General features: G+C 50.6%; 1 protein-coding gene across 1 annotated transcript in view; it reads right to left on the bottom strand.

The window, feature by feature from the left end:
• The window catches only part of LOC119960451 (serine/arginine repetitive matrix protein 2-like), a 47,109-nt gene that overhangs the window by 9,873 nt on the left and 14,099 nt on the right, over positions 1 to 23,137 (bottom strand). The gene's annotated exons all lie outside the window — the stretch shown is intronic.

Below are 23,137 nucleotides of genomic sequence, written 5' to 3'. Positions count from 1 at the left end.
TCTAATGGCCCATTTCCCCAGGACTAAAGACTTGTACTCAGGTATCAGATACAGACTCATCGGCGCCACTCCCTTCACCCAGGAAGCCCAAACAGCCACGGTCAATGACCGCTCAGGACATGCCCAGCCATCAAGGCACCCGCCCCTTTATTGGCTCAAATCGAAGGCCGTAATCGAAGCCTGCTGAATTTTTGGGTCCAAGGCTGAGGACCCCCCAAAAGAGCACAAAACCCCAGAAGGATAAAGAGAGACACTGCCATGTGTTCGATCTCTCTTGCCCCCGGGCGCACCGGCACTCTTTTGGCCCCGGCCTACGCCTGATACCAACTGCAGCACCACGACCAGAGGCAAGATCAAGACCAACGACCGCTATCAGACGGATGAGCCCAGCAGAAACCAAGTCACTTCTCCAGACCCAGCCACTCCAGATCCGAACAAAGGCCTTGTTCCTCTGCATAAAGCCGGGTTCCTGACGTTAAGTACAGGTTGTTGTAGTTGTTAGGTGTAATTTTGCTTGAGGTGTTTTATGTTACATGTCGAAGTAATTCTTGTGTGTCAATGAACTTGAACTAACTGGTTGTTGGGTCTTTGATCGATATCTGGCCGAACCTTGCGGTGGTATCATTTGATACCTGGCGACTCTGAAAAGCAATATCCTCAATAATAGCTGCAGAGAAACGAGAGGAAAGAGAGAAACGAGCCACTCCTTCCAGCGCCTCGGTGCAGACCCTCATCAACGGGCTGAACCTTTCAACCAGGAACTCACACTGAGGGGTTTTCCTTATATTCTCTGCCACGCCTGACCCCCCCCCCCCCCCTCCCCGACACACAATCCTAATCCCCCTCCGCTCCTGCCAAAATCAGTTGCCATTGGTTACCATTACAGGGTGTTCTGGTCCTTTTCTCCTTTGTTTGACTGGCGCGGTTGGCATGTTACGCCACCCAGGGGTAGTGCACGGTCCATACCGTCCCCACTTGACCCTGGAGACGCACGTGAGGGTTTCCCCCCCCCCCCCCCCACCCCACCGCCCGCCGTTTATTCTTCCATATTCCTAGTTCAATCCCTTCATTCCCACTTCTTTTATTTTTGCCGCCAAGGTTTTGATCCGTGGATGATTTATGGGCCTGTGACTTTAAGGCAGCCTGCCATTTTAATTAGAAGAAGGCCGTGGCCTGTGCCTTTAACAGGCGGTGATTGATTCATTCAGAATCTGTGACACCCCTCTCGCAGTCTAGAATAGGCTGACGCGAGCAGAATCCAAAATCTGACAACTCTCTCAGTCTAGAATAGGCTGACGCGAGTAGAATCCAGAATCTGACAACTCTCTCAGACTAGAATAGGCTGACGGGAGCAGAATCCAGAATCTGACACCCCTCTCTGTCTAGAATGGGCCGACATGAGCAGAATCCAGAATCTGACAACTATCTCACTCGAGAATAGGCTGACACGAGCAGAATCCAGAATCTGACAACTCTCTCACTCGAGAATAGGCTGACGCGAGCAGAATCCAGAATCTGACAACTCTCGCAGTCTAGAATAGGCTGAAGCGAGCAAAATCCAGAATCTGACAACTCTCTCAGTCTAGAATAGGCTGACGCGAGCAGAATCCAGAATCTGACAACTTTCTCAGTCTAGAATAGGCTGAGGCGAGCAGAATCCAGAATCTGACGATTCTCTCAGTCTAGAATAGGCTAACGGGAGCAGACTCTGACAACTCACTGAGTCTAGAATAGGCTGACGCGAGCAGAATCCAGAACCTGACAACTCTCTGAGTCTAGAATAGGCTGACGCGAGCAGAATCCAGAATCTGACACCCCTCTCTCAGTCTAGAATAGGCTGGGGCGAGCAGAATCCAGAATCTGACAACTCTCTCACTCGAGAATAGGCTGACGCGAGCAGAATCCAGAATCTGACAACTCTCTCAGTCTAGAATAGGCTGGGGCGAGCAGAAACCAGAATCTGACAACTCTCTCAGTCTAGAATAGGCTGACGCGAGCAGAATCCAGAATCTGACAACTCTCTCAGTCTAGAATAGGCTGATGCGAGCAGAATCCAGAATCTGACAACTCTCTCAGTCTAGAATAGGCTGACGCGAGCAGAATCCAGAATCTGACAACTCTCTCAGTCTAGAATAGGCTGATGCGAGCAGAATCCAGAATCTGACAACTCTCTCAGACTAGAATAGGCTGACGCAAGCAGAATCCAGAATCTGACAACTCTCTCAGACTATAATAGGCTGGGGTGAGCAGAATCCAGAATCTGACAACTCTCTCTGACTAGAATAGGCTGACGGGAGCAGAATCCAGAATCTGACAACTCTCTCAGTCTAGAATAGGCTGACGCGAGCAGAATCCAGAATCTGACAACTCGCTCAGTCTAGAATAGGCTGACGCGAGCAGACTCCAGAATCTGACAACTCTCTCACTCGAGAATAGGCTGACGCGAGCAGACTCCAGAATCTGTCAACTCTCTCTCTGTCTAGAGGAATCCAGAATCTGACACCCCTCTCAGTCTAGAATAGGCTGACGCGAGCAGAATCCAGAATCTGACAACTCTCTCAGTCTAGAATAGGCTGGGGCGAGCAGAAACCAGAATCTGACAACTCTCTCAGTCTAGAATAGGCTGACACGAGCAGAATCCAGAATCTGACAACTCTCTCAGTCTAGAATAGGCTGACGCGAGCAGAATCCAGAATCTGACAACTCGCTCAGTCTAGAATAGGCTGCCGTGAGCAGAATCCAGAACCTGACAACTCTCTGAGTCTAGAATAGGCTGACGCGAGCAGAATCCAGAATCTGACACCCCTCTCTCAGTCTAGAATAGGCTGGGGCGAGCAGAATCCAGAATCTGACAACTCTCTCAGACTAGAATAGGCTGACGGGAGCAGAATCCAGAATCTGACAACTCTCTCAGTCTAGAATAGGCTGACGCGAGCAGAATCCAGAATCTGACAACTCGCTCAGTCTAGAATAGGCTGACGTGAGCAGAATCCAGAATCTGACAACTCTCTCACTCGAGAATAGGCTGACGCGAGCAGACTCCAGAATCTGTCAACTCTCTCTCAGTCTAGAGGAATCCAGAATCTGACACCCCTCTCAGTCTAGAATAGGCCAACATGAGCAGAATCCAGAATCTGACAACTATCTCAGTCTAGAATAGGCTGACGCGAGCAGAATGCAGAATCTGACAACTCGCTCAGTCTAGAATAGGCTGACGTGAGCAGAATCCAGAATCTGACAACTCTCTCACTCGAGAATAGGCTGACGCGAGCAGAATCCAGAATCTGACAACTCTCGCAGTCTAGAATAGGTTGAAGCGAGCAAATCCAGAATCTGACAACTCTCGCAGTCTAGAATAGGCTGACGGGAGCAGACTCTGACAACTCTCTGAGTCTAGAATAGGCTGACGCGAGCAGAATCCAGAACCTGACAACTCTCTGAGTCTAGAATAGGCTGACGTGAGCAGAATCCAGAATCTGACACCCCTCTCTCAGTCTAGAATAGGCTGGGGCGAGCAGAATCCAGAATCTGACAACTCTCTCAGTCTAGAATAGGCTGACGCGAGCAGAATCCAGAATCTGACGACTCTCTCAGTCTAGAATAGGCTGACGGGAGCAGAATCTGACAACTCTCACTCTAGAATAGGCTGACGCGAACAGAATCCAGAATCTGACAACTCTCACTCTAGAATAGGCTGATGTGAAACCAGGGGCCTCTCCTACGAAAACGGAGTAAGATATCACAAACTGCAAAGGAGATAAATGAAAACTGTCTTGAAGAACATTAAGGTAGATGTTCCCAGGGCCGGATGGGATCTAGCCCAGAATACTGAAGGAGGCTATAGAGGAAATTGCTGAGGCCTTGACAGAAATCTTTGGATCCTCACTGTCTTCAGGTGATGTCCCGGAGGACAGGAGAATAGCCAATGTTGTTCCCTTGTTTAAGAAGGGTAGCAAGGATGATCCAGGGATCTACAGGCCGGTGAGCCTTAGGTCAGTGGTAGGGAAATTACTGGAGAGAATTCTTCGAGACAGGATCTACTCCCATTTGGAAGCAAATGGACGTATTAGCGAGAGGCAGCACGGTTTTGTGAAGGGGAGCTCTCATGATAGAGTTTTTCGAAGAGGTCACAAAGATGATTGATGCAGGTAGGGCAGTGGATGTTGTCTAAATGGACTTCAGTAAGGCCTTTGACAAGGTCCCTCATGGCAGACTGGTACAAAAGGTGAAGTCACACGGGGTCAGGGGTGAGCTGGAAAGATGGATACAGAACTGGCTCGGTCATAGAAGGCAGAGAGTAGCAATGGAAGGATGCTTTCTGATTGGAGGGATGTGACTAGTGGTGTTCCGCAGGGATCAGTGCTGTTCGTAGTATATATAAATGATTTGGAGGAAAATGTAACTGGTCTGATCAGTAAGTTTGCGGACGACACAAAGGTTGCTGGAATTGCGGATAGCGATGAGGACTGTCAGAGGATACAGCAGGATTTAGATCGTTTGGAGACGGGCGGAGAGATGGCAGATGGAGTTTAATCCGGACAAATGTGAGGTGATGCATTTTGGAAGGTCTAATGCAGGTAGGGAATATACAGTGAATGGTAGAACCCTCAAGAGTATTGACAGTCAGAGAGATCTAGGTGTACAGGTCCACAGGTCACTGAAAGGGGCAACACAGGTGGAGAAGGTGGTCAAGGAGGCTTACGGCATGCTTGCCTTCATTGGCCGAGGCATTGAGTATAAGAATTGGCAAGTCATGTTGCAGCTGTATAGAACCTTAGTTCGGCCACACTTGGAGTATAGTGTTCAATTCTGGTCGCCACACTACCAGAAGGATGTGGAGGCTTTAGAGAGGGTGCAGAAGAGATTGACAAGGATGTTGCCTGGTATGGAAGGCATTAGCTATGAGGAGAGGTTGAATAAACTCATTTTTTTCTCACTGGAACGACGGAGGTTGAGGGGCGACCTATTAGAGGTCTACCAAATTATGAGGGGCATAGACAGAGTGGATAGACAGAGGCTTTTCCCCAGGGTAGAGGGGTCAATTACTAGGAGGCATAGGTTTAAGGTGCGAGGGGCAAGGTTTAGAGGGGATGTACGGGGGAAGTTTTTTTACACAGAGGGTAGTGGGTGCCTGGAACTCGCAGCCGGAGGAGGTGGTGGAAGCAGGGACGATAGTGACATTTAAGGGGCATCTTGACAAATACATGAATAGGATGGGAATAGAGGGATACGGACCCCGGAAGTGTAGAAGATTGTAGTTTAGACGGGTAGCAAGGTCGGCACGGGCTTGGAGGGCCAAAGGGCCTGTTCCTGTGCTGTACTTTTCTTTGTTCTTTGGGTAAACCCGAGACTTTAACCCACACTCACACCGTGAGGAAAATGCACTGAATAACTCTTTCAGCGAGGACGCTTTTGAACTTAATCCTTATTATTTTTACCCCTTTCCACCCCTCTGTTGCTTGTCTGTCTTGTGTGTGTGGGTAGAGTGTGGTAGTTAAAGGGGAGGTCAGGCATAAGCGTGTCGTTAGCAGCTGCGTTTACTGCATATTTCATATTTTTTCTTGTTATAAATAAACAGTAATTGTGTTTAAAGCTACAAACCTGGTAACTGTAATTATTGCCTGGAAGCAAGGGGTATCTGTCTAAGAATTATTGGCGAATTACTTGTGTTGTGACTCCTGGGCGAGTGGAATTGACCTCGTACTGGTCCAGTGCGTCGTAACACACAAGGGTCGGTGCTGGGACCACAACTTTTCACAATATACATTAAAGATCTGGAGGGAGGAACTGAAGGCACTGTTGCTAGGTTTGCAGATGATACAAAGATCTGTGGAGGGGCAGGTAGTATTGAGGAAGCAAGGGGGCTGCAGAAGGATTTGGACAAGCTAGGAGAGTGGGCAATGAAGTGGCAGATGGAATACAGTGTGGAAAAGTGTGAGGTTATGCACTTTGGAAAGAGGAATTTAGGCACAAACTATTTTCTAAATGGGGAAATGCTTCGGAAATCAGAAGCACAAAGGGACTTGGGAGTCCTTGTTCACGATTCTCTGAAGGTTAATGTGCAGGTTCAGTCGGCAGTTAGGAAGGCAAATGCAATGTTAGCATTCATGTCGAGAGGGCTAGAATACAAGACCAGGGATGTACTTCTGAGGCTGTATACGGCTCTGGTCAGACCCCATTTGGAGTATTGTGAGCAGTTTTGGGCTCCGTATCTAAGGAAGGATGTGCTGGAGCCTTGGAAAGGGTCCAGAGGGAGGTTCACAAGAACGATCCCTGGAATGAAGAGCTTGTCGTATGAGGAACGGTTGAGGACTCTGGGTCTGTACTCGTTGGGAGTTTAGAAGGATGAGGGGGGATCTTATTGAAACTTACAGGACACTGCGAGGCCTGGATGGAGTGGACGTGGAGAGGATGTTTCCACTTGTAGGAAAAACTAGAAGCAGAGGATTCACCATCTCAGACTGAAGGGACGATCCTTTAAAACAGAGATGAGGAGGAATTTCTTCAGCCAGAGGGTGGGTGAATCTGTGGAACTCTTTGCCGCAGAAGGCTGTGGAGGCCAAATCACTGAGTGTCTTTAAGACAGAGATAGATAGGTTCTTGATTAATAAGGGGGTCAGGGGGTGATGGGGAGAAGGCAGGAGAATGGGGATGAGAAAAATATCAGCCGTGATTGAATGGCGGAGCAGACTCGATGGGCCGAGTGGCCTAATTCTGCTCATATGTCTTATAAGTGAATTCACCAAAGGTTCTTCTAGAAATCCCCAAAGTCTTTCACACTCAGCTGCCCAATAATTAGTCACCAGGTTTGTCGACATAAACACGATAACTTTTTATTTACAACAAAAACTGGAACGAAATATGCAGCAAATGCAAGTGGTTAACCATTATCTCATTTCCCGCTTCAACTTACCCCCCCCTCCCACCCGCTTGACACACACCCAAGACAACCACAGAGGGGAAGAAATGGGTGGGGGGAAAAGGTTCACAAAAGAGGCGATGTTTCAGATGGCGGTTTGTAGCCCGTTACTTCTCATCAAACTTTATTTTCAGTCAGAGGTGTTCATGGTAGATGAATTCAGATTGCTGTAGTTTCACGAATACAGTATTCACAGCTGGTATTTCGAAACATACATCGAAAGTCGAAGCAGGAGGAGGCCATTCAGCCCTACGAGCCTGTCCCACCATTCATTTTGATCATCACATTCAATACCCTCATTCCGCCTCCCCCCACCCCCGGCATATCCCTTGATCCAAAGAACAAAGAAAAGTACAGCACAGGAACAGGCCCTTCGGCCCTCCAAGCCAGTGCCGACCGTGCTGCCCGTCTAAACTAAAATCTTCTACACTTCCGGGGTCCGTATCCTTCTATTCCCATCCTATTCATGTATTTGTCAAGATGCCCCTTAAACGTCACTATCGTCCCTGCTTCCACCACCTCCTCCGGCAGCGAGTTCCAGGCACCCACTACCCTCTGTGTAAAAAAACTTGCCTCATACATCTCCTCTAAACCTTGCCCCTCGCACCTTAAACCTATGCCCCCTAGTAATTGACCCCTCTACCCTGGGGAAAAGCCTCTGACGATCCACTCTGTCTATGCCCCTCATAATTTTGCAGACCTCTCTATCAGGTCGCCCCAAAACCTCCGTCGTTCCAGTGAGAACAAACCGAGTTTATTCAACCTCTCCTCATAGCTAATGCCCTCCATACCAGGCAACATCCTGGTAAATCTCTTCTGCACCCTCTCTAAAGCCTCCACATCCTTCTGGTAGTGTGGTGACCAGAATTGAACACTATACTCCAAGTGTGGCCTAACTAAGGTTCTGTACAGCTGCAACATGACTTGCCAATTCTTATACTCAATGCCCCGGCCAATGAAGGCCAGCATGCCGTATGCCTTCTTGACCACTTTCTCCACCTGTGGACCTGTACACCAAGATCGCTCTGACTGTCAATCCCTTTAGCCCCAAGAGCCATTATCTATTCCTTCTTGACGTTTGGCCTCAACTCCCTTCCATGGCAGTGAATTCAGCAGGAATATGTTCTGTAAACGCAAGTATCATTGCTGCCTGCATAAGTGGAGCACACAGCTGTATGTTCATGTTAATACTGTTTGATGGGAAATTGTGTGTTAAGGTTAAGAAGATACATCAAAGCGGCCGGATCTCTGGGTGCAGTTGAACATGGGGAATAGTGAAGTCTTTCCGGTCCACATGAGAGGGGCAGGAGAGGAGGTTGGGCAAGCTACAGAAATGGAATTTGGCACGGCTGGTGGGGCAGATGAAGGGGGGTTTTAGGGGGCGGGTGCAGCCCGTGAAGATGACGGTACTCCGAGGTTTCTATTCGTCTTCCAGAACCGTTCATTTTTAATTTCAAAGGCCTTCTTTGGCAAGATCAACGCGTTGGTCCTGGGGGTTTGCGTGGGCGGGGAAAGCACCTCGGGTGAAGGAGGCACTACTGGAGCTGGGGGGGGGGGGGGGGGGGGGGAGGGGGCCAACCGTGCCAAATTTAATGAACTATTACTAGGCGGCGAATAGAGCCACGGTTGGGAGGTGGGTAGTGGGGGAGGAGTCGGAGTGGGAGCGGATGGAGGCAGCCCCGTGTCAAGACGCAGGTTTTGGGGCACAGTTGGCGGCATCTGTGCCGTTCTCGCCAACCCCTGTTGCCCCCCCCCTCCCCCCCCCCCCCCCCCCCCCACACACACCGCTCGGTACACCACAAGCCCGGTAGTGGTGGCGGCGGACCTGACCGTGTGGGGACGTTTGGAGCAACACATGAGGCTGGAGGGGGTGGGGGACTCGGTTTGTGCTCCGATATCCGAGAATCATGAGTTTGCTCCAGAGGATTGGACAGGGGGAGGGGGGTCTGGGGTGGGGATCGAGCGGTTTGGAGACCTGTTCATGAGGGTGGGTGAGGGGGGTGTGGATGGGGGAGGAGGGAGGTGGGGGGGGGGGGGGGGTTGAAGCTGCCCAGGGGGAATCCAGTCCGGTACGTACACGGTTATGTGAGGAAACCGATGCCGTCGTTTCCTGCAGGACAATGTGGTGTCGGGAACAGGGGGAGGGCCGGGTGGCGGAGATTTATAAAGTTAAAGGCGGGGGGGGGAGGGAGCGCCCCGATAGGAGACGTTAAGCGCAGGTGGGATGAAGAGCTGGGGAGGTGAGCTGGAGGCAGAGTGATGGGAGGAGGCTCTGAGGAGGGTGAATGCGCCCTCTTCGTGTGCTAGGCCTCATTCAGTTTAAAGTGGTCCACAGGGCTCACATGACAGTGGTCAGAATGAGCAGGTTTTTTTGAGGGGTGGTGGGGGTTAGGTGTGCGCGGTGCGCTGGGTGGGGGGGGGGGACCCGTGAACCATGGCCACATGGCTTGTCCGAAGCTGGAGGGATTCTGGCGGAGGTTCCCTGACGCGATGTCGGAGGTGCTGACGGCGAAGGTGGTCCCGAGTCCAGGATGGGCAGTATTTTCGGAGTGTCGGAAGACCCGGGAGTCCAGAGGGCGAGAGAGGCCGACTTTCTGGCCTTTGCCTCTCTGGTAGCCCGGAGGCGGATCCTGTTGGGATGGAGGGACGCGGAGCCGCAGTAGCCGGGAGTGTGGGTGAGCAACCTCGCAGAATTCCTTCGGCTGGAAGATGGAAACCGTTTATATACTTTATCCAAGTTAGTTAAGTTGGGGGGAGGGTTATTGACCAGATGCCCGTAACTTTAGCAAACCAAGGAAGCCCAACAACGTCTCTACTTCCTACAGAAGCTAAAGAAATTTGGCACGTCTGCATCGACTCTCACAAACTTCTACAGGTGTGCGCTAGAGAGCATCCTATCCGGCTGCATCACAGCTCTCGTCGACTATGTACGTACTGTGTACGTTCCCTTAGCCGCAGAAAAATACATTTCCTGTGAGAGAGAGTGTGTGTGAGAGAGAGAGAGTGTGTGTGTGAGAGAGTGTGTGAGAGAGAGAGAGAGAGTGTGTGTGTGAGAGAGTGTGTGAGAGAGAGAGAGAGAGTGTGTGTGTGAGAGAGTGTGTGAGAGAGAGAGAGAGAGTGTGTGTGTGAGAGAGTGTGAGAGAGAGAGAGAGTGTGTGTGTGAGAGTTTGTGTGTGTGTGTGAGAGTGTGTGTGTGTGTGTGAGTGTGTGTGTGTGTGTGAGAGTGTGTGAGTGTGTGAGAGTGTGTGTGTGTGTGTGAGAGAGTGTGTGAGTGTGTGTGTGTGTGTGTGTGTGGAGAGAATGTGTGCGTGAGAGAGTGTGTGTTGTGTGTGTGAGAGTGTGTGAGTGTGTGTGTGAGAGACTGTGAGTGTGTGTGAGAGTGTGTGACAGTGTCTGAGAGTGTGTGAGAGTGTGTGTAATAGAGAGAGTGTGAGAGAGAGTGTGCGTGAGAGTGTGTGAGAGAGTTTGTGTGTGTGTGAGAGACTGTGTGTGTGTGTGACGGAGTGTGTGTGAGAGAGAGTGTGCGTGACAGTGTGTGATAGAGAGTTTGTGTGTGAGAGAGTGTGTGTGAGAGTGTGTGAGAGAGAGTGTGTGAGAGTGTGTGAGAGAGAGTGTGTGAAAGTGTGTGTGAAAGTGTGTGATAGAGAGTTTGTGTGTGAGAGAGTGTGTGTGAGAGTGTGTGAGAGAGAGTGTGAGAGTGTGTGAGAGAGAGTGTGAAAGTGTGTGTGAAAGTGTGTGATAGAGAGTTTGTGTGTGAGAGTGTGTGTGAGAGTGTGTGAGAGAGAGTGTGTGAAAGTGTGTGTGAAAGTGTGTGTGAAAGTGTGTGTGAAAGTGTGTGAGAGTATGTGAGAGTGTGTGTGAGTGTGTGTGAGTGTGTGTGAGTGTGTGTGAGTGTGAGAGTGTGTCTGAGTGTGAGTAGGTCTTAGTGTGTATGTATGTCTGTGTGTCATGTGAGAGTACCTTTAAGAAATGGGTGTTTACTACTGCAGTGATGTCAGAGTGGGTGGAGCTGGGCTGTCTGTCAGCTTTTTACTTTTGTTTTAGGCTGTTTGCTGCAGGGTGTGTTTTAGTTTCGTTTTCAGAGCTGGATAGCTGCAGTCACAGCCAGAAGGGGTATTAGTCACTCTCTCTGTAATCTAAAGACTGTAAATCGATCCGTTGGTGATTTAAAACTAATAACTGCTCTCAGTAGTGACTTTAACCTGATGTGCTTCTGTTAAAAGTTCTTTTTTAAAGTCTTTTGGATGGTAAAAGGACAGCTTAAGGATTACTTAGTGTTGTATTCTTTGGGGGTTGTATTTGAATTGATGGTTGCTAAGATGTTCACTATGTTTTGAAAAGGTTAACTTGAGTTCAAGGAATAAACATTGTTTTGCTTTAAAAAATACTTTTCCATTTCTGCTGTCCCACACCTGTAGAGTGGGCCTGTGTGCTCCCCATACCACAATCTATTAAAAGTTGTGGGTCAAGTGAACTCCATGATACACTTTGGGGTTTTCTAAACCCTGGCCCATAACAGTGTGAGAGAGATGTGAGATGTGAGTGTGGTGTGTGTGTGTGTGTGTGTGGTGTGTGTGTGTGTGGTGTGTGTGTGTGGTGTGTGTGTGTGGTGTGTGTGTGTGGTGTGTGTGTGGTGTGTGTGTATGTGTGTGTGTATGTGTGTGTGGTGTGTGGGCGGTGTGTGTGGTGTGTGTGTGTGTGTGTGTGGTGTGTGTGTGGTGTGTGTGTGTGTGTATGTGTGTGTGGTGTGTGGGCGGTGTGGTGTGTGCTGTGTGTGGTGCGTGTGTATGTGTGGTGTGTGTGTGTGTGGGTGTGTGTGTGTGTGGTGTGTATGTGTGGTGTGTGTGTGGTGTGTGTGTGTGGTGTGTATGTGTGGTGTGTGTGTGGTGTGTGTGTGTGGTGTGTATGTGTGGTGTGTGTGTGGTGTGTGTGTGTGGTGTGTGTGTGTGGTGTGTGTGTGTGTGGGTGTATGTGTGTGGTGTGTGTGTGTGTGTGGTGTGTGTGTGTGTGGTGTGTGCGTAGTGTGTGTGGTGTGTGTGTAGTGTGTGTGTGTGTGGTGTGTGTGTGGTGTGTGCGCAGTGTGTGTGTGTGTGGTTTGTGTGGGGTGTGTGTGTGTGTGGTGTGTGTGTGGTGTGTGCGCAGTGTGTGTGTGTGTGGTTTGTGTGGGGTGTGTGTGTGTGTGGTGTGTGTGTGGTGTGTGTGTGGTGTGGTCTGTGTGGTGCGTGTGGGTGTGTGTGTGGGGTGTGTGTGTGGTGTGTGTGTGTGGTGCGTGTGTGTGGTGCGTGTGTGTGGTGCGTGTGTGTGGTGCGTGTGTGTGGTGCGTGGTGTGGGGTGTGTGTGTGTGGGGTGTGTGTGTGGTGTGTGTGTGTGGTGCGTGTGTGTGGTGTGTGTGGGTGTGTGTGTGGTGTGTGTGTGGTGTGGGGTGTGTATGTGGGGTGTGTGTGTGTGATGTGGTCTGTGTGGTGCGTGTGGGTGTGTGTGGGGTGTGTGTGTGGGGTGTGTGTGGGGTGTGTGTGGGGTGTGTGTGTGGGGTGTGTGTGTGGTGTGTGTGTGTGGTGCGTGTGTGTGGTGTGTGGTGCGTGTGTGTGGTGTGTGGTGCGTGTGGGTGTGTGTGGGTGTGTGTGGGGTGTGTGTGTGTGGGGTGTGTGTGGGGTGTGTGTGTGGGGTGTGTGTGTGTGTGGTGTGGTGCGTGTGGGTGTGTGTGGGGTGTGTGTGTGGGGTGTGTGTGGGGTGTGTGTGGGGTGTGTGTGTGTGGGGTGTGGTCTGTGTGGTGCGTGTGGGGTGTGTGTGGGGTGTGTGTGTGGTGTGTGTGTGTGTGTGGTGTGGTCTGTGTGGTGTGTGTGGTCTGTGTGGTGTGTGTGGGGTGTGTGTGGGGTGGGTGTGTGGGGTGTGTGTGTGGGGTGTGTGTGTGTGGTGTGTGTGTGTGTGGTGCGTGTGTGTGGTGTGTGGTGCGTGTGGGTGTGTGTGGGGTGTGTGTGTGGGGTGTGTGTGGTGTGGGGTGTGTGGGGTGTGTGTGTGGGGTGTGTGTGTGGTGTGTGTGTGTGTGGTGCGTGTGTGTGGTGTGTGGTGCGTGTGGGTGTGTGTGGGGTGTGTGTGTGGTGTGTGTGTGGTGTGGGGTGTGTGGGGTGTGTGTGTGTGGTGTGTGTGGTGTGTGGTGCGTGTGTGTGGTGTGTGGGGCGTGTGTAGGTGTGTGTAGTGTGTGGGGTGTGTGTGGGGCAAAGACCTATAGGTTGCAGAGGAGTCTGGAGCCATGGAAGCCACGGACAATTTCATTTCCAGATGTAGTTGCTCTGGTCCAGATTCACCATAACGGGGATGGTTTAGCACACTGGGCTAAATCGCTGGCTTTGAAAGCAGACCAAGGCAGGCCAGCAGCACGGTTCGATTCCCGTACCAGCCTCCCCGAACAGGCGCCGGAATTTGGCGACTAGGGGCTTTTCACAATCACTTCATTTGAAGCCGACTCGTGACAATAAGCAATTTTCATTTCATTTCATAACCCGAAACCCTCAGTGATTGCTTAAAGATTCCAATTTCGCAGCCATTTCCGAAAAGCAGATCAATCTGCTTTGGTGGGGCAGCACGGTAGCACAAGTGGATAGCACTGTGGCTTCACAGCGCCAGGGACCCAGGTGACCCCCGCTGGGTCACTGCCTGTGCAGAGTCTGCACATTCTCCCCGTATCTGCGTGGATTTCCTCCGGTTTCCTCCCACAAGTCCCGAAAGACGTGCAGGTTAGGTGGATTGGCCATGATAAATTGCCCTTAGTGACCAAAAGGGTTAGGAGGGGTTACGGGGATAGGGCGGAAGTGAGGGCTTAAATGGGTCAGTGCAGACTCGATGGGCCGAATGGCCTCCTTCTGCACTGCATGTTCTATGTTCAATCGGTAGCTAACTTAGAATTACGGCGGCTTTCAGGACACCATGATTTCGGAGCGGTTTTGGAAGATGTGCTCAGGGACAGGCTGGTCTGCGGCATTGGCGAGGTCTGAATTCAGCGTCGGTTGATGGCATTTAAGGCGGCCCTGGAAATTTCGCAGGGCATGGAAATGGCTCGCAGTGACGCTAAAGATATTGAGGTGGCTAACGTTGGTGCAAAGATCAAATGAAGAAAGAGGTTGCAAGCAAAAAGATGAAATTTTTAAATTCCATTGAAGTGGGGTGAGATCAAGCACACGAGGGGGACCGAGGATGTTGTCAAGCAGTATCCGGATGCGTTCACTGATGAAAAGTTTCAGGTAGATCCTCAGGCTACACCTCGCCTTTTTCAAGCCCTGTGCCACGAGAAGGAAAGTAGAGGAATTGGAACGGCTGCAAAGGCTTGCAAATCATTGCGCCCATTCAGTTTTCTCACTCGGCAGCTCCAACCGTTCCTGTCCTCAAGCATGACGGTTTCCAAGTTAGATGCTCATCCATTACCTCGTTGTTTGCAAGGAGGCAAGAGGTTTTCAAAATTGGACACGAGCCGGGCCCATCGACCACACTGGCGAGAGGAAGATTCGAGGCAACACGTGACTAATAACACACTTAAAGGCCTGTTCAAGCACAATCGCTTGCTTTTTAGCATATCCTCCAGTCCGACGATCTTTGAGAGGACGATGGACAACCTGTTACCAGGCATTCCTCAGGTGGCAGTCTACTTGGATGATATCTTTTTTTAAGAAATGGTTTTATTGAAGAATTTTCATTTTTACCAACATGACCGTATAAAAACGGATCTTATTTTATAATTAAAAAAAAACACAACCAACATACAGCATGCCTGCCTTCATCGGACGGGGTGTTGAGCACAAGAGTCGGCAGGTCATGTTACAGTTGTATACGACTTTGGTTAGGCCACATTTGGAATACTGCGTGCAGTTCTGGTCGCCACATTACCAGAAGGATGTGGATGCTTTAGAGAGGGTGCAGAGGAGGTTCACCAGGATGTTGCCTGGTATGGAGGGCGCTAGCTATGAAGAAAGGTTGAGTAGATTAGGATTGTTTTCGTTGGAAAGACGGAGGTTGAGGGGGGACCTGATTGAGGCCTACAAAATTATGAGAGGTATGGACAGGGTGGATAGCAACAAGCTTTTTCCAAGAGTGGGGGTGTCAATTACAAAGGGTCACGATTTCAAGGTGAGAGGGGGAAAGTTTAAAGGAGATGTGCGTGGAAAGTTTTTTACGCAGAGGGTGGTGGGTGCCTGGAATACTTTGCCAGCGGAGGTGGTAGAGGCGGGCAGGATAGCATCATTTATGATGCATCTGGACAGATACATGAACGGGTGGGGAACAGAGAGAGGTAGACCTTGGAAAATAGGCGACAGGTTTAGATAGAGGATCTGGATCGGCGCAGGCTGGGAGGGCCGAAGGGCCTGTTCCTGTGCTGTAATTTTCTTTGTTCTTTGTTCTAACAGTATAAATCACGTCCGAAACCTCCAAAATGGCCACCAACGGACAAGGCTTGACGGTACGAATCTCTGACACGGTGTTGAAGGACAACCAAAAGCTCAGTAACCTGGGACCAGAGCACAAGTGTGGTTAGCGGCCCCCGGGAACGCCGCTCACTCCCGAATAGAAACCGCACCTTGAGGTGGATCAGGCTGCACAGGAGGACGTAGGGTTTACCCGGCAAAGGGCCTCACTCCGTACACCCTCGTCCAAAATAGGTCCCAGTTCCCCCTCGCACTTTACCCTCAGCTCATCCACCAGGGCCGACTGCGCTGACAAGATATGGCTATAATATTCCCGAATTACCCCCCCCCCCACAACCCCTCCCCCACCAGACCCGGCTAAAGACCGAATCCTCCTAAACAGGGAGGTCAAGGAAACAGGTCTTTCGCACAAAGTTACGAATCTGGAAGTATCGGAATAATTTCGCCCAGAAATGTGAAACTTTTCCAACAGCTCCTCAAAACTTGCAAACCGCCCCTCCACCAAGACACGTGGGTGGAGCTGGGCTGTCTGTGAGCTTTTTACTCTTGTTTTAGGCTGTTTGCTGCAGGGTGTGTTTCAGTTTTGTTTTCAGTGTTGGAGCTGAAGCCCGACAGAGCAGCTGTCCTGTTGATCTCTCTGCCGTCCAAAGACTATCTCTTGATCATTTGGTGAATTCAGAATTATAAATGTTCTCAGTCGTGAATGTAAACCTGATGTGCTTCTGTTAAAAGGTGTTTCTTCTGGGTGTTGTTTGGGAAGTTATTAAGGATTACTTAGTGTTGTAGTCTTTGGGGGTTGTATTTGAATTAATGGATGCGAAGATGTTCACTGTATGTTTTAAAAAGGTTAACTTGAGTCGGGAAACAGCGGCGCGTCCGCGAGCAAATTATTTCGCGGATTCGTGCCAAAGAATAGAATGTGCCACGTGCGCCCTGCGCCGCTTCATCCAGTTTCGAACGGCTTGGCGGAGCGAGCGGGGATACTTTTGCGCACCAGGCTCTGGCGGTTTTTCATTCCCGTGCCGTGCCGCATCCCAATCCACAACCGGGCCGAATTGGAGATGGCCGGAATCCCGTCGGGATGTGCTTCCTCCAGAGACTGTGACACGGAAGAGTTGTTCGCACACATCGAGACCAGATTCAGTTCCGCTATGATTCAGAGTCAAGGATAGTTTCCAAGTCAGCCACGTTACTGGTAACAAGGCAGCTCGGAAAGAGGCCATTTAACCCATTGCGTTCACGCTGACCATGAGCCTCTTGGCCTTATATGCAATAGCATCAAATACTCGTCGAAACGCTAATTAATAATTGTGAGTTCCCGCCTCTAACACCCTATCGGGCAGCGAGTTCTAGACTCCCACCACCCTCTGGGTGAAAAAGGTTCCCCCTCGCATCCCCCTCTAAACGCTGACCTTAAGGGGCTGGTTTAGCACAGTGGGCTAAACATCTGGCTTGTCATGCAGAACAAGGCCAGCAGCGCGGGTTCAATCCCCGTAGCGGCGTCCCCAAACAGGCGCCAGAATGTGGCGACTAGGGGATTTTCACAGGCACGTCATTGAAGCCTATTTGTGACAATAAGCGAGTATTATTATTATTATTATTAATAAATCCCGTACCGGCCTCCCCGAACAGGTGCCGGAATGTGGTGACTAGGGGATTTTTACAGTCACTTCATTGAAGCCGACTCGTGACAATATTATTATTATTAAATCCCGTACCAGCCTCCCCGAACAGGCGCCGGAATGTGGCGACTAGGGGCTTTTCACAGTAACTTCATTTGAAGCCTACTCGTGACAAAAAGTGATTTTCATTCCATTTCATTTCCTAAATCTGTGCCCCCTGGTCATTGATCCCTCCACCGAGGGGAGACGTACCTTCCTATCCACCCTATTCCTGTCCCTTATAATTTTACACACCTCGATATGGTCCCCCCCTCAGCCTTCTCTGCTCCAGGGAAAACAACCCAAGCCTATCCAGCCTCTCTCCATCGCTGAAACGCTCCATCCCAGGCCAACATCCTGGTGAATCTCCTCTGCACCCCCTCCAGCGCAATCACATCCTTCCTATAATGTGGCGACGAGAATTGCACACAGTACCTCAGCTGTAGCCTAACCGGTATCATGCGAGTGTCTCTTCGAGAAAAGTTTCTGTCTTATCACATGGCTTCAGCGATGTCATTGTGTTGGTGGAGCAAGGTTGTGGGTCTGTGAGCTGTTTTTGGTTTCATTTTGAATTTGAACTCTGGGGACTACGGACAAGGAGAAAGAAGCCCGTCTCTCGCTCTCTCGATTTTCATTTTAAAAACTGTTCCAGAAGTCAACAAGTTGTGGCTACTGGCCTCGGTAACAAAAGAATTATTCGGGAATATCTTATTCAAGTGAGAATGCACTGTGCTGCCTCACGCCCTTGAAAAAAAAAGGGGTTCTTAGATTTTGTTTTTGAATTGGAACAGTTGAGGGGGAATTCATTAAATGTGATACACACATTTCTGCAGCTGTGTGGTGTCTTTCTGTTTGTAATTGATACAAAATTCTTGCTCTGTGTGTGTGTGGCGGGGGGGGGGGGGGGGGGCTGGTGTAGCACAGGGCTGAATAGCTGGCTTTGAAAGCAGACCAAGGCAGGCCAGCAGCACGGTTCAATACCCGTACCGGCCTCCCTGAACAGGCGCCGGAATGTGGCAACTAGGGGCTTTTCACAGTAACTTCATTTGAAGCCCACTTGTGACAATAAGCGATTTTCATTTTCAACAGCACTGAACAAAGAACAAATAAAATTACAGCACAGGAACAGGCCCTTCGGCCCTCCCAGCCTGCGCCGATCCAGATCCTTTGTCTAAACGTGTCGCCTATTTTCCAAGGATCTACTTCCCTCTGTTCATATATCTGTCTAGATACATCTTAAATGATGCTATCGTGCCCGCCTCTACCACCTCCGCTGGCAAAGCGTTCCAGGCGCCCACCACCCTCTGCGTAAAAAACTTTCCACGCACATCTCCCTTAAACTTTCCCCCTCTCACCTTGAAATCGTGACCCCTTGTAATTGACACCCCCACTCTTGGAAAAAGCTTGTTGCTATCCACCCTGTCCATTACTCTCATAATTTTGTAGACCTTTAGAATTTAGAACAGTACAGCACAGCACACACACCTCAATCAGGTCTCCCCTCAACCTCCGTCTCCAACAAAAACAATCCTAATCTACTCAACCTTTCTTCATATCTAGCGCCCTCCATACCAGGCAACATCCTGGTGAACCTCCTCTGCACCCTCTCTAAAGCATCCACATCCTTCTGGTAATGTGGCGACCAGAACTGCACGCAGTATTCCAAATGTGGCCGAACCAAAGTCCTATACAACTGTAACATGACCTGCCGATTCTTGTACTGGGGGTGTTCCTGCACCACATGGACTGACTGTCCAATCACAATCCTGGAAGTCGAGCACAGGGCTAAATCGCTGGCTTTGAAAGCAGACCAAGGCAGGCCAGCAGCACGGTTCGATTCCCGTAACAGCCACCCCGAACAGGCGCCGGAATGTGGCGACTAGGGGCTTGTCGCAGGAACTTCATTTGACAATAAGCGATTTTCATTCCATTTCGTTTGGATTTTAACTACAATCTTTGAATGAAGCTTATTTTTGATTAAAAGCGGCTAGGAGGTTTGGTGAGTCACACCACAACTTGTCCTCATCGCAGCCAAATTCAACAGAAAGGTTGTCGGTTGTTTTCTCCAGCTCCACCGTAATTTCCCTGCTCTTATATTCTATAGCTCGGTGAGTAAAGACAAGTATCCCCTAGGCCAGTGGTTCTCAACCGGGGTCCACATGGACCCTGGGGGGTCCATGTAACATTACTGGGGGTCCACACAAAAAAAATACCGAATTGGGGGTCCACGGTGATATTTTAGTGGTCCATAGAGCAATTCTACTTCAGGACAATTGTTATTACTGAGAATCAAGTAGAAGAAAAAAATGTTTGTTTTCATGATGAATATTCACCTTTCTCTCTCTCTCTCGCACTGACAACGGTCAAAGAGAGATTATAATCTATCTAATTTACCTTGAGGGCTGAAGGGGCTCAGAACCAAAAAGGTGCATTTGCTGCGTTTATTTTTGTGGCACTGTATTCTGAGAAAAAAAAATCCATCCCGGTTGATGACAAATGGGTTTATTGTGCTTTAATGACAGTTGTTGTTGAAGATTGCCCGGGCTATTGTCCCCTAGGAACAGCCCGGAGGACCTTTAATGACAGAAGCAGCTTATTAAATACCCGCGGTTGACCGGACGCTTATGCCATGTTTCTCCTTGACAAGTTTAATGAATGATTTAACACAGTAATCACTAGAAACTGTGTATATTTGATATGAATTGGTTATTTTTAGAGTAATTTAATTCAATTTAGTCAGTAAGAAGTTTTTTTCATTACTTTTCATATTAGAATAAGTTTGGCAACGTACGAAAATACCGCTAATCCGTTTCCAACCCTCACGGTAAGGTAGATGGACTTTAGGATTAGTTTACCACGCATATAAGAAGCTTTTTTTTCTGTGGAATGGCTATGGGGGTCCACAAAAAAAAATTAAGAGGAAAAGGGGTCCATGGGTTAAAAAAGGTTGAGAACCCCTGCCCTAGACCTTCTCAACCACCTTATCTACCTGTCCTGCTGTCTAGAGGGAGCCATGAACATGTACCCTGAGGTCCGTCAGGTCCTCTGTACGTCCGACCGCTCATTGCATTGTCAGTTCTCCCAAGATGCACCACTCTTCGCCACTCTTCTGGCCCATGTGACCAGCCCTGTCAATAGCGTCCCGTAATCGGAGGCCTGCTGTTGCACGTCTGTCCTGATTTCCGGGGGGCTGGGGGTGGAGAGGTGTTCCAGAGTGTTCGTCTCTGCCTTTCTCCGATGTCATCGCTTTAATGGCGTCTGTTGACGGGTCTGAGCATGTGCGAGCTTTGAGCGGGCAAGAGGGCGAGCTGTAAGCGAGACCTGTTTTACTACAGCTCCTGTTCTCGTCGCTATTACTGCGACGACTGAGTTAGTTATTGTGAAACTGTGTTATTTATTTATATAGAGAAGTATCTTCTTTCAAACAACACATTCTACTACCTTTGTAGTCACAAGTAATAATAATAATATTGTCACAAGTAGGCTGACATTAACACTGCAATTCAGTTACTGTGTAAAGCCCTTAGTCGCCACATTCCGGCACCTGTTCGGGTACACAGAGGGAGAATTCAGAATGTCCAATTCACCCAACAGCACGTCTTTCGGGGCTTGTGGGAGGAAACCGGAGCACCCGGAGGAAACCCACGCAGACACTGGGAGAACGTGCAGACTCCGCACAGACAGTGACCCGAGCCGGGAATCGAAGTGGGTCTCTGGCGCTGTGAAGCAACAATGCTAACGACTGTGTTACCGTGCCGCCCATGCCACGTTACCACGACGACTGACCTGTCTGCTCACGGCAATAACTCCTCCCAATCACTCTACTTATCAGATGTCCCCTCTGCCTTCCGTTGCTATCAAGGCGCCTACCACGTTGCAATCTTTATTCATCACTAAAATTCTCTGCCCTGCGCTGATCTTCTCTGTACCGTCACAGTACATAGAGTAGGAGGCCATTCGGCCCATCGAGTCTGCATCCACCCACTTAAGCCCTCACTTCCACCCTATCCCTGTGACCCAATAACCGCTCTTCACCTTTCTTCGTCACTAAGGGCAATTTATCACGGCCAATCCACCTAACCTGCACATCTTTGGACTGTGGGAGGAAACCGGAGCACCCGGAGGAAACCCACGCAGACACAGAGAGAACGTGCAGACTCCGCACAGACAGTGACCCAAGCCGGGAATCGAACCTGGGACCCGGAATCCGAGAAGCCACAGTGGTAACCACGGTGTTGCCGTGCGGCCTGACAGAATGGCTAGGGGGCGGGACAAGACCATTCCGCCCTCAGGTCTCCCCTCCCAGCTCGGGTGATCACGTCCTTCCTGACATGTGGTGATCAGAACCGCGCACAGTGCTCCAGCCGTGGTCGGGCATAACCACACTGCCCGTGTAACCTCGGGCAGCAGTGAGCGACCGGCGCCCTTGGGGAAGGGACGGGGAACCCGCATGCCCATCCACGTTCGAAGCACTGCCCAGGAGAACATTTTGTTGACTCTCCCAGATCGAGTGTCAAATGTCCACCAGCCCGCGCCCCCCAACCACTCCACCAACACACAGATAATCCTGTCCCCATAAAAACATTAAATCATCGGTGTACACCACAGACAGAAAGGGGCTCAGTACTGAGGGAGCTCCGCACTGTCAGAGGGTCAGTACTGAGGGAGTGCCGCACTGTCAGAGGGTCAGTACTGAGGGAGTGCTGCACTGTCAGAGGGTCAGTACTGAGGGAGCTCCGCAGTGTCTGAGCGTCAGTACTGAGGGAGTGCCTCACTGTCAGAGGGTCAGTACTGAGGGAGTGCCGCACTGTCAGAGGGTCAGTACTGAGGGAGTGCCGCACTGTCAGAGGGTCAGTACTGAGGGAGTGCTGCACTGTCAGAGGGTCAGTACTGAGGGAGTGCCGCACTGTCAGAGGGTCAGTACTGAGGGAGTGCCGCACTGTCAGAGGGTCAGTACTGAGGGAGTGCCGCACTGTCAGAGGGTCAGTACTGAGGGAGTGCTGCACTGTCAGAGGGTCAGAACTGAGGGAGAGCTGCACTGGCAGAGGGTCAGTACTGAGGGAGTGCTGCACTGTCAGAGGGTCAGTACTGAGGGAGTGCCGCACTGTCAGAGGGTCAGTACTGAGGGAGTGCTGCATTGTCAGAGGGTCAGTACTGAGGGAGTGCCGCACTGTCAGAGGGTCAGTACTGAGGGAGTGCTGCACTGTCAGAGGGTCAGCACTGAGGGAGTGCTGCACTGGCAGAGGGTCAGTACTGAGGGAGTGCTGCACTGTCAGAGGGTCAGTACTGAGGGAGTGCTGCACTGTCAGAGGGTCAGTACTGAGGGAATGCTGCACTGTCAGAGGGTCAGTCCTGAGGGAATGCCGCACTGACAGAGTGTCAGTACTGAGGGAGTGCCTCACTGCCAGAGGGCCAGTACTGAGGGAGTGCCGCACTGTCAGAGGGTCAGTACTGAGGGAGCGCTGCACTGTCAGAGGGTCAGTACTGATGGAGCGAGCACTGTCAGAAGGTCAGTACTGATGGAGCGAGCACTGTCAGAAGGTCAGTACTGAGGGAAAGCCGCACTGTCAGAGGGTCAGTACTGAAGGAGCGCCACACTGTTAGAGGGTCAGTACTGAGGGAGAGCCGCACTGTCAAAGGGTCAGTACTGAGGGAGTGCCGCACTGTCTGAGGGTCAGTACTGAGGGAGGGCCGCACTGTCTGAGGGTCAGTACTGAGGGAGCGCCGCACTGTCAGAGGGTCAGTACTGAGGGAGTGCTGCACTATCAGAGGGTCAGTCCTGAGGGAGCGCCGCACTGCCAGAGGGTCAGTACTGAAGGAGTGCTGCACTGTCAGAGGGTCAGTACTGAGGGAGTGCTGCACTGTCAGAGGGTCAGTACTGAGGGAATGCTGCACTGTCAGAGGGTCAGTACTGAGGGAGTGCCGCACTGTCAGAGGGTCAGTACTGAGGGAGTGCCGCACTGTCGGAGGGTCAGTACTGAGGGAGTGCTGCACTGTCAGAGGGTCAGGACTGAGGGAGTGCCGCACTGTCAGAGGGTCAGTACTGAGGGAGCACTGCACTGTCAGAGGGTCAGTACTGAGTGAGCGCCGCACTGTCAGAGGGTCAGTAGTGAGGGAGTGCCGCACTGTCAGAGGGTCAGTAC

Source organism: Scyliorhinus canicula, unplaced genomic scaffold, assembly GCF_902713615.1.
Source record: "Scyliorhinus canicula unplaced genomic scaffold, sScyCan1.1, whole genome shotgun sequence".
NCBI classification, from domain to species: Eukaryota; Metazoa; Chordata; class Chondrichthyes; order Carcharhiniformes; family Scyliorhinidae; genus Scyliorhinus; species Scyliorhinus canicula.
This window is presented reverse-complemented; position numbering and strand designations above follow the sequence as displayed.